This window comes from Micromesistius poutassou (genome assembly GCF_964030765.1).
Source record: "Micromesistius poutassou genome assembly, chromosome: 10".
Lineage (NCBI taxonomy): Eukaryota > Metazoa > Chordata > Actinopteri > Gadiformes > Gadidae > Micromesistius > Micromesistius poutassou.
Window position 1 is genome coordinate 16,770,643 of NC_140280.1, and position 15,859 is coordinate 16,786,501.

The following is a 15,859-nucleotide window of genomic DNA, read 5'->3' on the forward strand; positions in this document are numbered from 1 at the left end:
ATATTCGGCACTCAGGCGCCGCTTGTTAGTAAAAAAGAACACACCTTGCCTCAGTTACTGAGTGAATGTCTAGCAAACAAAATACCCCCCCCCCCCCCCCCCCCCCCCCGCCGTTCTTAGCACTTGTCTTTGAGGTCTCAGAGACACTGCATTTCTGAGGTGTGCTCAAATTCAGTGGCCAGTCTTGCTTAATTAAGGGATCTCCATGGATAAGAAAGCTCCACTCCAAAGCTAAAGTGTGTGTGTGTGTGTGTGTGTGTGTGTGTGTGTGTGTGTGTGTGTGTGTGTGTGTGTGTGTGTGTGTGTGTGTGTGTGTGTGTGTGTGTGTGTGTGGGGGGGGGGGAACTCCTGTTTCAGAAACAAGCAAGTCTGCACTCAGAGCCCTGATAGTTTCAACCACTCTACCCCTTGTCACTCTCGGGTGCAGGGTAAACATTGTGTATGGGCCATATCAGGAGTGAAATCCAATAACCCTGATATATGGGGCAGATAAAGTACAATTCCCTTATGCCAACATGCAGGATTGTGGATTTCTTTCCTTCATTGCATCAGGGACTGTATGCTTAGTAATGTAATGCTTCTATTCCACCTCACAAATCTACTGTAAGACTTGTGTAATGTCCAATGTTTTTTTCCTTGCCCTGACTTGCAATTTAAAAACACACACACACACACACACACACACACACACACACACACACACACACACACACTCTGATGCAGGTGTCAACATGTAGATGAATCAGACCAAAGCGGCATGTAATGCATCCAATACCTCACAAACACATCGGCTCAGAGGTACTCACTGAAGCAGTAAGAGCACCAACGATACTCCAGCCAGGGATGAGGGCTCATGGGCTGCAAAGCTATGATATTATTATTCTCTTGATTGATCTGTCCAATTGTTAAATTAACCATGGTGTATTAACAATAATACATAATGGCTCTGGCTTTCCCTTGCTATGATGGAGATGCCCTGGTCTTTCTGCTTCTTCCTTTGCCCTGTCAAGAGTGGGCACTGACTGCCACCCACGCTATCACAACAGCCAGAGGCACTTCTTCAGAAGAATTGCCATGGGAGTGTATGAACGTTGCCGTCTCAGTTTGATGGTGGTTATGGTATAACGTTGTTGGTTGTTTGAGGGCAGAGTGCACGCCGATTAAGTTGTAATCGGAGGGAGCCGATGTGTGTGGCGTCCGCCAGAGGTGTAATGTCAGAGCGGAGGGCTGATTGTCTCGTCGTGACTTTGATTCTGCATTCTCGTGGGTTGACTGGGCCCAGGGAGAAGCATTTGCCCAGTCATGCTGTTGTTATGTACCTGGCGGGCGTCCAGCTATGAGCCTGTCTCACTGGGTACAGAGGCTGGATGCAGAACAGAGGAAGCGAGCGAGCAGGGTGGACAAGTCACTTGGTGGACAAATCCTCATGTTCTTGGTGTCAATGATTTCCATTAGGTCAAACTGCCCCAGGCTGCTCTTGGTGTTTTCATTTTGCTTAGAGTTTTTTTGCAATTTGTTTTATCATTGTGATTGGTCGATTTAGCGTCTGTGGCATCAGAAGTGTGGGTACAGTGGTGGTGATTCATCATCTGTGGTTATATTGGTGGTGGATCTGTGTGCACCCTATGCCTTGGGTTCACAAAGCATATCATCTTTTTCAGATTTATTAAGCAGCTCAATGCACAAGCTTGAGTCAAAGGGCCGTTTTAGTGTTGCTCTTTTTATTATCCCACAATCTCCAAAAACCCATTCCATATTTTTTTCTTATATTTTTCTTGGAAATATAATTTCCGATTTAATGTACTAAGTGCCAGGGAAAAAAAAGAAGTACCTCCCACAAAGTCGATGTCACGCACAGCAGGTAGCAAAAAGGACAGACCCTATTAGACTTGCATCGTTACTCAACACCACAATTGCCCCTTTCAAAGTTGGCCTAATAATCTCTCATGATGTGTGAAAGGGTTGAGCTTTAAAAATGAATGCTCTAATAACAGTACATCTGTCTTCATGGGGGGGGGAGGTAGGTGACAAATGCTGCCTTAAGCACGAGGCATGGCCCGTATTTGTAACCTGTCTCTAGACTATATGACAGGCATACCAAACCAGGGGAGCACAATGCAATATAGTTGTGATGCGATTATAAGTACTGCACTGTCGGGTTTGTAAACAACAAGGTGCAATGGACAAAATACAATGCAACAAATATTAGGAGAAGCTGGTAGAGGATTGGCCAAGCTTCGGTAATGTACTACCACATTCTTTACTATGAATGTGACGACTACATTGACACCCAGCATTGAGAAACTTGCAAGTGTCTGTGTTGATGGCGTCTTATATTCCCCTATCGGCCCCCTGTATAGCATCATCAGACCAGACTATGTCTTTGGCCCACTTGAAGCACACACACATGGTTTTGTGCAGACTCTTGACGGTGGCTGCATTGTGGCAATTATAGAGCAGACACTGTCCTAAGGGAAGTCAATCAGCAGTGGAAGGAGTCCATTGTGAAGCACCGGTCTCCCTCAGTCGTGGCTTGATGCAGGAGACTTCCACTTGAGGGCTTGGAGACCTAATGGCCTTTTTCATTTGTTCATTAAATAACAGCCAAATTGTTCACAATGCATCTCCCTGCACTCTGTGGTTTGAACTTTCATGTACAGCATATGATGAGCGTATGATCAGTGTGTTTCTGTATCACGCCTGCGGTGCCGGCCTTAATAGCCAGCCATTTACAATACAGAGTGTGTGCTCATTTTCCCTTCAATCAGCTGGAAACTCTAAATGATCTACAGTAAGTATTCCCTCCATTGTTCAATGAATTGAATGTGTGTGATTCTTTAAGGCTGTTTAAATTTGAAACCGGAGTACAGATATGCTTTTGCTGTTTAGTCCTGTTTATGAGAAACCCTTGTAAATAAATGATGAGGCATAGAAGTGCATTGATTAAATACAATAGTGCATAGACCTTCAGCCTTCAATCTGAATAACAATAACTTGATGCCCGGAGCCTGATTCCCCTAGACCAAGAAAAGCCATCGTTTGACAGAGGGGGACCCAGAGGGGGCTGGCACGTGATTTTATTTGTCCATTAGAACTTTTTTGGGGGGAAGAATTCTAATGTGAATCTAAGTTGAGCTTCAATTGAAGGATTCATGAACTCATCAGATGGCGTACGGGGTGAAAAGGGCCTATGTGTCAAAGGCTTTGAGACCATCACTGCTCACTTGGGAATATTCCTACCTTCCACATCAAGGCTGTTGTGATAACCAAAACGGTGTCTAAATGCAGCCAGTTTAGAATAAAAAAAAATAGTTACAATGAATAAATGAATATCACGTTGTCTTGCCCGTTCGACATTTAGCTGTCCCTGAGAGGAGATATCCATCTTCTGTTACTTTAGAAAGTCAAGTCTTTTTCTTGCCCTTTTAGAGGGTTTGGGGTTGGAGTCATTTGATGTGAGTCTGTGAAAGACTTTGTTATTCTAACTATTTTCAAGGGCTTTACAAATACAATTCACCAAAATACACAAAATGATTATCGATTCCAGCAAGAGATGCAGCTATATGGAACTTTTTCAGCTATATGGCATGATTTCTATTTGCAATACATGTTAAGCTAGGGATCCAAGAAAAGGGTGAAAGTATACGTGAAGTATAAGTTTAATTTCCACCGCAGGGTGCGGGTCGGTTCAGTCTGCAAAGCTGCGGCACGGGTCACGTTTCCACCGCCAAAAGTGGGCGTGACCCGGACTGAGCCGTATTGAGCCGTTCTCGTCTCGCAGTACTACTCCACTGGGGTACTGAGAGCCTGAAAGGGTCCCAGCAAGTTTGAGCTACACACACCGTTCATTGATTGGTCGACAGAATTGTCCCTTCCATGCGACAGGGGGATGATAATAAAGAAACACAGGACCCGCAAGGTATTTCAGGACAACGGTGAAAGCTTCATTTATGGAAGAAAATGTTGAGCAATAGTTTGCCGTCGGGTTACAACCTATGTCGGTGTGATGGTTCACTTCACTCAGGGTTTCCCATTAATGTATTAGACTGTGGCGGCCTGCCACATGTTAATTTCTACCTCCACAGTCTCTGCCTTTGTAAAATAAATACAAATAAATGTCAAAGGCTTTGAGACCATCAATGCTCGCTTGGGAATATTCCTACCTTCCACATCAAGGCTGTTGATAACCAAAACGGTGTCTAAATGCAGCCAGTTTAGGATAATAAAAAATAGTTACAATGAATAAATGAATATCAAGTTGTCTTACCCGTTCGACACTTAACTGTCCCTGAGAGGAGATATCCATCTTCTGTTACTTTAGAAAGTCAAGTCTTTTTTCTTGCCCTTTTAGAGGGTTTGGGGTTGGAGTCATTTGATGTGAGTCTGTGAAAGACTTTGTTATTCTAACTATTTTCAAGGGCTTTACAAATACAATTCACCAAAATACACAGAATGATTATCGATTCCAGCAAGAGATGCAGCTATATGGAACTTTTGCAGCTATATGGCACGATTTCTATTTGCAATACATGTTAAGCTAGGGATCCAAGAAAAGGGTGAAGTATACGTGAAGTATACGTGAAGTTGCGCAAAAGTTTTCCGTCCTTCTTGGACGTCCTATATTGTTGCTTGCTCTTTGTTCATTGTGCGCGTTCTTCTTTTTCCTTGGATTTATTAGCCTGGCTACACTGTCAGGCTGCTATGAGATCACAATGCTTACGTAGCTGCCGTGGCTATCGCCGTCCAGCTTAAACCCGCCCTACCATAAGGGTACTGGTGAACCGAGCTGGGCTATACCGCACCCTCACTACTGAGCTGAGGCATGCTGGGTCCGTAGTGTACCCTGCGGTGGAAATGCGCCATTAAATAGGGTTGCAAGAAGTGGCTCAAAACTTGAATCAAATATCTAAATATCTCTTATGCCTTGTTCTCGGGATGTTATTGTTGAGTGTGTTGAATGAAGGGGCCAGCCACAAAAAGTTGGAAAACTAACCTATTTTATTTGAAACGCATACCTGCAAACTAGTAACTAATATGTTTTTGCATCAAAAGAGGTGAAGGGGACAGTGATTTTAATAAAATGGCAAAGTTGAAAGTTCCGGCCAATACTGGTGCAGTGTATTGGTTGCCAATATAGTGATGTATCCTTTAGTCCAACACGGGACAGACAGAACCCTAAATTGGTCTTTCTTGCACTTCTATGATTTCCAAGCCGCATACCTCCGAAATACAAAACACCACTTGGCCTTTGGCAGGGACTCAAACAGAAAAGAAGGGAGAAGAATGTAATGAAACTAATAAAGTTGTGCCCCAAGCGCCTCCATGGGCCCAGGGAGTGATACGTTATAAACGTATTTTGTGGACCACTGCGGTTTTTACTACTGATTTAGCAGCTACATGGTTCCATCCATAATAGTTACATTTATTGGTTTTATGGAACCAATAAATGACCTCTGACTGATGGACGAGTCCCAACAAGATGTGGCAGTGTCTTTACAGAGTAAGGCTAAATATGGCATCATATATTGATCAACCAAAGGGTTCAGCTGTGTTGATTATGCTCGTACCTGCTGGTAAAGCAGAGCTGCCAACTCTCACGGTTTCACCGTGTGACACGTTTTTGCCTGCTTGCACATGCTCAAATGCCACACATCCACGTTCTCACGGCAAAAAACAACACGCGTCCGTCCATCCCCCCCCCCCCGTCAACAATCCCGATCGCCCCCCCCCCCCACAGCCAACATTTACACCCGCGGACCCTGCTATTACAAGTTTCGACAGAATCTCACGCCAGCGAAAACCCAAAAGTTGGCAGCCCTGGCTAAAGCATCTAATGCACTAGTCAACTAGGCTATACACTGACACACTGTTTGTGGCAAACGACTCCATATGTTCATGGCATCATGGCATGTGATGGCCTACCATTCGGCAAAAGTAAACTGGTGAAAAATATATAAGGTCGAGCGAAGGCAGTGGAATGAAAGGGGAAAAATAAGGTTGTGCGTTTTCCCAAAAGTGTTGAAACTGCCGACAAGAACATTGAATTCAGACTAACTGGGTGGGTTGGCTCCAGGTGGCAATGGGCCCAGCAACCGCTGGCTGTTGACCCACTCTGGTAACCTCGGGTTACAACCTATGTCGGTGTGATGGTTCACTTCACTCAGGGTTTCCATTAATGTATTAGACTGTGGCGGCCTGTTAATTTCTACCGCCACAGTCTCTGCCTTTGTAAAATAAATACAAAATAGCCTCAAGCAGAAGCTTGTCTATTCTATTAAATAATATAAAAATATTATTGAATGTTAGATCAAAACAAAAATTAAATTAAATTAACTAAAATGCAACTATAAAAACATCAAATTTGTTTTTAGGCCAATGCACTAGGGTTAGGGTTTACTGTTTACTTGATAAATATCCTGTTCTCTGTTGCGTAGGGCTGTCGCTGCTGTGCAATCATCCTGCCGACATGAAGAAGACAACTTTTGCTGAAGTGCAACCTAATAACAGGGTTCTGGAAAAGCTGGATTTTAAAAAGTTGTTAAACTGTCTTGAAAATTGCAAAGTTTTGCTGCATATTACCACATACTTCATGTCCGTTCGGCAAGCTTAGTCAACAACTAAAAGTTGCACAGTTGTCAATCAAAAGTAATGTGGCAGCTTGCATGCTTTTTGAGAAGATACTCGTGTGAGATGTGAGTGAACACTCTAATGATATATCTGTCACTGAATGAGACACAACTTTACATTTCTGAACACATGTTTGTAAGCTTTCATCATAATCTTTATTTTGCCGATAGTAGCAAGGTTCATTCTAAATTCAGCTGATAGCGTTAACTATCAGGCCTGGCTGTCACCTTCATTAATAAGAAATCATTGGCATGTTTCCTCAATACATTAATAAGTAACAGTATAAGTTTAGGCAATGTGCACTGCTTCATTACCTATGCAAGTTATTCCACAAATTGGAATAACTTAAAAAGGAAATCACATATTGAAGTCCCACGCTAACCCAAATGAGTGGAATTTCTAAATAATCACAAACGTAAATAAAACGTCCACGTGTCTGTTTCTTTGCATAAGGGCTGTCACAGCCACTTGAGTAATTAATCATTTATAATTAGAGATGGTCTGATCTGGATTTTTGAGCCAGATCACCGAATACCAATCACCAAAATCATGATCTGCTGATTGCCGATCACTGCCGATCACAGAATGGCATAGGAATGTGTTATATATATATTATATATAAATTAGGTCTTTCAAATTAACGCGTTAATTTCGATTAATTAATCACAGAAAAAATAAGGTGTTAAAAAATGAACGCAGATTATTATTTTTTTCCAGATTTAGTCTTTTGCCACATACAGTATTCAAGAAAAATGTGAAATGTTATTAATTTGCTCTTAAAATGCACTATGTTAATGAAAGACATGTTTTGAATAGGAGAGACCTTGAACTTTATAGTATATTATGTCTATTATTAATTCTCATCTGCCATAATTTATTTGAATCAAATTATTTTTAAATACTTTCTCAGCAAAATGTAGGCCTAAGTATGCGTTTAATTTAGATTAATTAATCACAGAGCCTGTAATTAATTAAATACATGTTTTTAATCGCTTGACAGCCCTAATATAAATATATATGGAAGATTCCATATTTTATATATAATCTGGATAGCAGGCAAGCACCAGTTTCTGTTTCAATAGACTTTTTAGTTCTCTCTGGATCCCCCGTGACTGAAACATGTCGCTCAATGCGTTCAAAGCCTCTGCAGAATGTGACTCTATGTAATGGATGCCAACTAGCTGGCGTTAGTACATTTGTAAAACCTCACACCCCTAGCCTTAAGAATGCTTCTAGCCGCTGAGTTAGAAGCCTGGGCTCAGTGGTTAGAGCGTTCGACTCCCATACCGGTAGTGTCGTAGTTCAAGAGGTGGCAGGTTCGAGATGGGAGTGAGGATTTAGCGGGGTGAGTGTAACGGATGCCAACTAGCCTGGGCTAGCTGGTGAGAGCAGTCGAACTGCTCTCTGCTACATGTATACGGTACTGAAATGTGCCTGTCATATACTGAGCTATGCAAGTTCTCCGTAAACGAAACTTATCGTTAAACTGCCTCCTTTGCCATAATTACAATTGTATTGTAATTTATATCAAGTGATCGGCTTTTTTGATCGGCGCTTTTGGTGTTCTCCGATCACACTATTTAATATCGGCCGATCATGATCGGAGTCCTATCGATCGGAGCATCTCTTTTTATAATATTTGAGGTCTGTATACTTCTTTCACCAATAGTGGCTGGAATGCCAAATCAAATAGTCATGGAGCGAATACTGCAATCATATCGCAGTTGGAGGAGGTGGCTGATACCAATAACTCTTAAACTGTGTTTGATATGCTAGGAGTGAGAAACCCATATGCTCAATCACACAAGATGCCAGATCCACTAGAGAATAAACACGATTTGGACTGCACTCTTGAGTGCCCAGAGCTCCGAGGGCCCCATGATTTTGGGCCCACTGTGGATAGTCATGGGCCCAGTTAAAAACGATGAAAGAACAATTTTGGAAAAACACCAAATTTACATTTCAGCCTTGAATAATCAACGTGACCCTAATTTCAGCACAGTAGGCCTGCAATGTAGGGACTGTCAGTAAGCACTCTCTACAGTGGGGCCGTCAGCAAGCGCTCTCTGCAAATTTTTCATACATATCTGATTCTCATATAATTACTTAGTTTAAAACTAAAGTAAAAAAAAAAGGTTAGAGAACCTGAATGGGCGGTCATTGTTCATCATCATACAATACATGGGACTCTAATTTTGCATAATAGATTGATTTATTTGGCTGAAATCATCAATATTTTTTCCAGGGGCCCCCTGACCCTCTTAGAGGGTTTGGAGTCCATCCACCACAGTCTCTAAATGTATTCAGTGGGAAACACTGCTTTAATGTATTCTAAACAGCCTGATGTGACCGTTCAGGTTAGCTGTATTACAATTAGGCCAGAGCTGATCAATGAGTCTGGAGGAGGAAGCTGGTGATGACCTTGGGTTATTGGCGGGTACTGCAGTAGGGGCAGGATTTATGATTCTGCTGGAAGCCTGCCATTTCTGAAAGCCTCAGTGTTGGGTACTGGCTGGCACCACAGTCGGCAAATCTCACACTGAAAAATCTCCTTTAAGTTCTGCTTCTTGGCGATGGCAGATTTTGTGTTGCTAAGATATTTTAAAATGACCTAAGTGCCTCTGTGGCTTTAAAAGATATGTAAGGTGGAAATCAATTCATAAAATGTTTCCCAGGTGACTAATTAATGTCAGCGGTATTTGAACAAGTTCCAATATATTTGAAAGAATGTTTTGTCTGAATTATGTCCTCGAACAAAGATGCGATGGGCTTCTTCCTAGTACACCCATCGCGTCATCCAGTGAACCCTATACAAGCCCATGTGGATTTTCATCATCAGAAGTGCTGTTTCAAAATAACCTCGGCTTGCACTTAAACTGTCACCACCCACCAAAGTGTAATAGTATAGATCTTGTGAAGTGTGCATTTTTGTCTAACACAAGAAACCATTTTCTACAAGAAACAAAAAGGCTGTTAGTTTATAATATAGCCACGTACACTGACGCATTTTAAGAAACTAGACTTTTGACTACGGATGGGTTTCGAGACCTGGTTCTATAAGGACCCGGGTCCAAATTGATCAGCACCTGAAAATCAATCAGGTGCGAGCTTATCATTACTGCTATCGAATCCAACAAATCCTACAACATAACATTGTATCTCAAGAGACCAGAGTCATGTCATTTAAATCAAATCCCTGGTGCATAAACATACAGATTGCCTAATAAAGCTATTGAGTTCAATTTAATTTCCTGCCAATCACTGTTAAACAAAACAAAGAAGGATTTAATTGTCTCACTCCTGAGTTTGCTTCACTTCTCACTTGGTCTGTTGGTTGCATGATAGGATGGCTCAACGTGAAAAGTGGTCAAAGGCGTGGCTACATTTAACTAAAGCCAAGGTAAGGAAAAAGATAAAGTATGCTTATGCTCAAAGTAAATTCCTTTGAACCCAACGTCAATGCATAAGCACCTCAATGTTGGGGATTGGTCAAAAACAAAACGCAGTACCTTTCCACTTACTTCTAGTCTAAACATCACCAACTCCAGTTGCAGTTGCGGGACAATCATCCTCCACTCATGATGCGAGTCACCAAACTGTGTCTCACATAATAATCCAATTGATGATAATCCAAAAATATTCCATCTCTTAAATTTGCTATATCAGATTTTTCCATAAACCCCCGGCTGCCAGCTTAACAGCTGCCTAGTGAGAAATTTCCGATTGGATGCCTTAATACCTACATTCCCCCCATATATCCTCAAATACATTTTAAATGAGAGATGACTATCTTGGGACAGAGAGGGGAGATTGATATATAGGGTTAATAAATAAGTAGGGCCTACTACATCTACCATGGTTATTAGCCTGTACATGACTTAAAATGACTCCTTCAGAAATAATGAGCATAAACCAACACTTCAGTGTGAATATAAAACACTTAAAAAACAAAAAAACAAACAAAAAAAATAAGAAATCAAACTTAACGAAGTCACCCACAGTCATAAAATTAAATAAATAACAGCTCTGCTAATAATTTGTCATCTCGCCTTTCCACAAAATAAAAGAAGTATCTATATATATATATATATATATATATATATATGGATCGTTAAGCAGTCTGGAAGATGGTATTATAATCATTATAAATGAACGATCGCCATCCCTACTTCTAACTTGACTTATCAAATTAAATGCTAATTATTTATGTTATCTGCTTTTGGAGATCAAATCTAGTATTTGATTTAGACCTTGAAGAGGGTTAATGAGTAAGTCAGATAAGTCTCAGAGGATGGGGGGCGGTTAGAGTGTGGCCCACATTAACTTCTGCTCTATCGAGGAGCTGATAACGCTTAGGCAAGGCAAGGCAACTTTATTTATATAGCACTTTTCATACACAAGGCAGACTCAAAGTGCTTCACATATAAACATTGTCATACAATAAGGGAAAATAATAGATTAGTAAAAAAAAGCAAAATATATAGAAAAAAAAAACATTTTAGAAAGTGCAATTTATTTAAGATCAACAGTCTCTGATACCCACGTCGGGACTCTGACCCGACCTAAAGGAATTTGGTCCTTACCCACGTCGGGACTCTGACCCGACCTAAAGGAATTTGGTCCTTACCCACTTCGGGACTCCAACACGACATAAAGGAACTTGGTCCTTACCCACGTCGGGACTCCGACACGACCTAAAGGAACTTGGTCCTTACCCATGTCGGGACTCCAAACCAACCTAAAGGAACTTGGTCCTTACCCACGTCGGGACTCCGACCTGACCTAAAGGAACTTGGTCCTTACCCACGTCGGGACTCCGACCCGACCTAAAGGAACTTGGTCCTTACCCACGTCGGGACTCCGACCCGACCTAAAGGAACTTGGTCCTTACCCACGTCGGGACTCCGATCTGACCTAAAGGAACTTGGTCCTTACCCACGTCGGGACTCCAAACCAACCTAAAGGAACTTGGTCCTTTCTCTAGTCTCTAGTTTCTCTTCTCCAGTCTCTCATCTCTCATCTCAGGTATCAGATCATGTATCTCTCTGGTAAAAATAGGCAAAGTTAGTAATAAAATAAAAAAATAGATTGAAAATTAAGGCAAAGTTAAAAAAGCATTGTAGATTTAAGATTTAGTTCAGTTCAGTTTTATTTTGTCATTGTTACAGAATAACAACGAAATGTTGTTGGAGAAAAAACACAGGCATGTAGTTTTAGTTGTCCACTAATTTAAACATAATTTAATCCCTGTGAATCAATTAATTAATCACCCAGTACTTTACACATAATACTACTCATAAGTCTCATAAATACCCCGTAGAGACTCCACATAACCAGTAAAGTGCTTAGTGCAATTAATAAATAAATACATAGATACATCTGCTGGGGTGTGTTTTGCAGCAATGCAGAGTCCAGGTCACAGTTATGGAGGTGTATGGGAGGCAATTATGTCACAGAGGGGTGTCCAATGGCGAGTGGGGGGGGCAGACTGTCCATTTAGCAGCCTGACTGCATGGGGGTATAGACTGTTGGCCAGCCTGCTATTTTTGGCCCTGATGGACCTATATCTTCTCCCAGAGGGTATTGGTTGAAAAAGGTGGTGTGCTGGATGTAGATTGTCCAGGAGGATGTTTTCCACTCGGTGCATACAGCGGGAGGTGTACACAGTCGCGATGTCTGGAAGGATGACCCCAATGATCTTCCCTGCAGCTCTAACCACTCTGTGTATGGCCTCCTTCTCTGTGCTGGTGCAGCCGGAAAACCACACCAGTAACCCATAGGTCAGCACACTCTCCACTGCACAGTGGTAGAAGTTGACCATGAGTCTCTGGGGCAGTCTCGACCATCTCAGCTTCCTGAGGAAGTAGAGGCGTTGTTGGGCCTTCGCTGTGGCAGAGGCGATGTTTCTCCCCCATGACAGGTCCTCCGACACAGTCACACCTAAGAACTTAAAACTAGAGGCCCTCTCCACCACCTCATTCCCAATGAGGAGTGGGGAGTGGTTCAGTTGTCCAGTCTTACGGAACTCCACAATTACTTTTTTTGTGTTGAGGGCCAGGTTGTTGCTGCTGCACCATGCTGCCAGCAGTTGGACTTCTTGCCTATATGCAGTCTCATCATTCCCGGTGATGAGGCCGAGCACTGTTGTGTCGTCTGAAAATTTTATTACATGGGTGGATGGGGAGGAAGAGCTGCAGTCGTATGTGAAAAGTGTGTAGAGAAGTGGGCTAAGCACACAACCCTGTGTTGATGGTCAAAGTGGAGGGCGTGTGCTTGCCTACCCTTACATATTGTGTGCGGTTTGTTAGAAAGTCCAGTATCCAGTTGCATAATGTGGTGCTGAGTCCAAGACCATGTAGTTTGTTACGGAGTTTGTTTGGCAATATTGTGTTGAATGCTGAGCTAAAATCAACAAAGAGAAGCCTTGCATATGTGCTCCTGTGCTCTAGGTGTTCTAGCAGGGTGTGTAAAACAATAGCAATGGCATCCTCTGTTGACCTGTTCTTCCTATATGCAAACTGGTATTGATCTAGTGAGGGCGGTATGGCAGCTTTTATGTGTGTGATGACCAGTCTCTCAAAACATTTTGCAGTGATGGGGGGGAGTGCCACTGGCCAGTCATTCAGGCCTGTGACCTTAGACTGCTTGTGGACTGGAACTATTGTGGCTGATTTAAAGCATGCAGGGAGCCATGAAGTTGCCAGAGACAGGTTGAAGATGGTAGTGAAGGCCGGTGTTAGCTCGGCTGCACAGTCTTTGAGTACCCGTCCCTGTACTCCATCTGGTCCCGCTGCTTTCTGCTGATTTAGCAGAAAGCTAAAGCAAACATAAAAGTCTTCAGTCTTGTTTTAAAAGCTGTCAGAGTTGGGGCAAGTCTTAAATCCTCAGGGAGTTTATTCCAGCTATTTGTTGCATAGTAACTAAATCCTGCTTCCCCATGTTTCGTGTTGACTCTGGGGATAATTAACAGATAGATCTCAGAAGATCTTAGTGGCCTAGAAGGCTTATGTAGTGGAAGCATATCAGTTAAATATTTTGGCCCTAAACCATGTAGGGATTAAAGGCCACCTCATACCTCCGGATCCGGACGAAATTCGTCCGTCCGTCCGAAATTCGTCCGTCCGTCCTAACATGTGCGCACTTGTCAGCGCACATGTTACGACGGCATGTGACACGGCCGCAAGCCGGTACAAGGTCCTGTTCATCACTGCGCACAGTTTTAATTAATATTGGTTTTAATGATATTGGAGAAAAATGTTTCTCTAGCACTTTTTAAGTCTAAATTGTAGGCACGGAGGCTCTCTTTATAGATGTCATGGTGAATATGAAGTTTTGTTTTACGCCATATGAGTTCAACCTTCCTGCATTCTTTTTGGGCTGTTACAAAAGCAGCTTTTCTCCAGGGTGCCTTTTGCTTTCCAGAAATTGTTTTAACTTTATAAGGTGCAATGACATCTATGTTGCCTCCTTGTTGGCTTGAGGTGGCGGTGGCAGACACATGCACAGCTCGCATCCGTGGCGACTGGTTCTTGTTCCGTCTCTGTCCGCACCGTCCGTCCAGACGCATCTCTGGGCTCAGGGGTGCATGGGTGGCAGACGCATGCACAGCTGGCCTCTCTGGCGACAGGGTCATGGTCTGGCTCTGTCCGCACTGTCCGTCTTGACGCATCTCGGGGCTCAGGTGTGCATGGGTGGCAGGCGAGTCTGTGGACTCTTGAAGTGGCAGGAACCAGTTCTTTAGCGGCAGGGTTAACTTCAGGGATCGGCTAATCTGGCTGATACATGCTACTTTAGCTTCGGGAAGCTTAGCATTTGGCGTCGAGTGAATTTGTTGATTCACTTTGGTATGTTATTTGGGCTTAGAGGCAGCTGGAACTGTCTCTCGTCCAGCTTCGGGAAGGATACAGTGTAGCTTTGATCATCTTGTTGTGTATTTGTCTGAGCTAGCTCAGCAAACTCACCCATCGGCACTGTATCCTGGAGGAGTCCTTTGCATTTTTCTAATGCTGCTAGCCTCGTTTCAAATAAAACTGTTGCAATTTGTTGCAGTCTGTGCATTTTCCTTGTCTCCATGCCTGAGACATCCGAGTACAGAGGCATGTTGACGATAGGAAAGTCCAAGGCTTTTGTTGCGGTCTGATCCGGTAGTCATAAAAAGTGCCAAAATGTATTGTTGAATCGAGCGATGGAGGCCGACGGAAACAAAATATATATTCTTAGGTATTATGTAGGGCTGCAACAACGAATCGATAAAATCGATAAAAATCGATTACTATAAGCGTTGGCAACGAATTTTAGTAATTTAGTTATTGATTCGTTGAGTCACACGATTATTAATAGTATTATTATTAATAATAATAATAATAGTCACTCGCGTGACTATTATTATAGGAGCAGAAGTTTACAGAAGCCGACGCCGACAGGTCCATGCTTCATGTGCGCCCACAGCGAGCCTTCCGCGTGCTATAGTGTGAGTGACCACAGCTTGTATTTTGGACATGAAAGATGGCGGAGGCGGAGAAAATGGTACTACCGAAATCTTCCGAAGTGTGTGAGCAATGTACAATGCATAAAGCTAAAAAGTGTGTTAGTTGCAATCTTTGCAAAAGCGAAATGGCGTGGCATGGATGCACCACAGTGATGTCATCCATGACAACAGGGTTAAGTCAATACAAGATCTCACATCTATTCCGTTTTCAAGTAAGGTCATGCACTATCAAGCTCAAAGTATACTACTTTGTATATGGAGTATATCGACTCTGTAACTATGGAGACCCCTCGAGCATTTGCAGTTCTCCATCGGGATGTCGGATACGCAATGCAATTCGCCGCCCGATCGATCTTATATGCTGACTACTTACCAGTGTTTGGAATAATGCAGTTTAATAGAACGGTGTTAGGTCACGCAGAGCTGCCAACTCTCACGGTTTCACCGTGTGACACATGCTTTTGCCTGCTTACACACGCTCACACGCCACACATCCAATTACTCAACCCAAAAGTTGAGTTGACACATCCAATTTCTCAACCCAAAAGGTTATTTTTTCAGTAACGGGGTAATCAAACTAATTACTGTTTCTGTCGTTACAATGCCGTTATCGTTACTGAATGTTAAATGCGGTGCTTTACTATGAATTGATTGAATAAACTGCGTAATCCGAACGCACCCCTGGCTCCACACACATACTGCTAGTGAGGAGACTGGGTGGTTTAACAATGAGATAAGCGATTA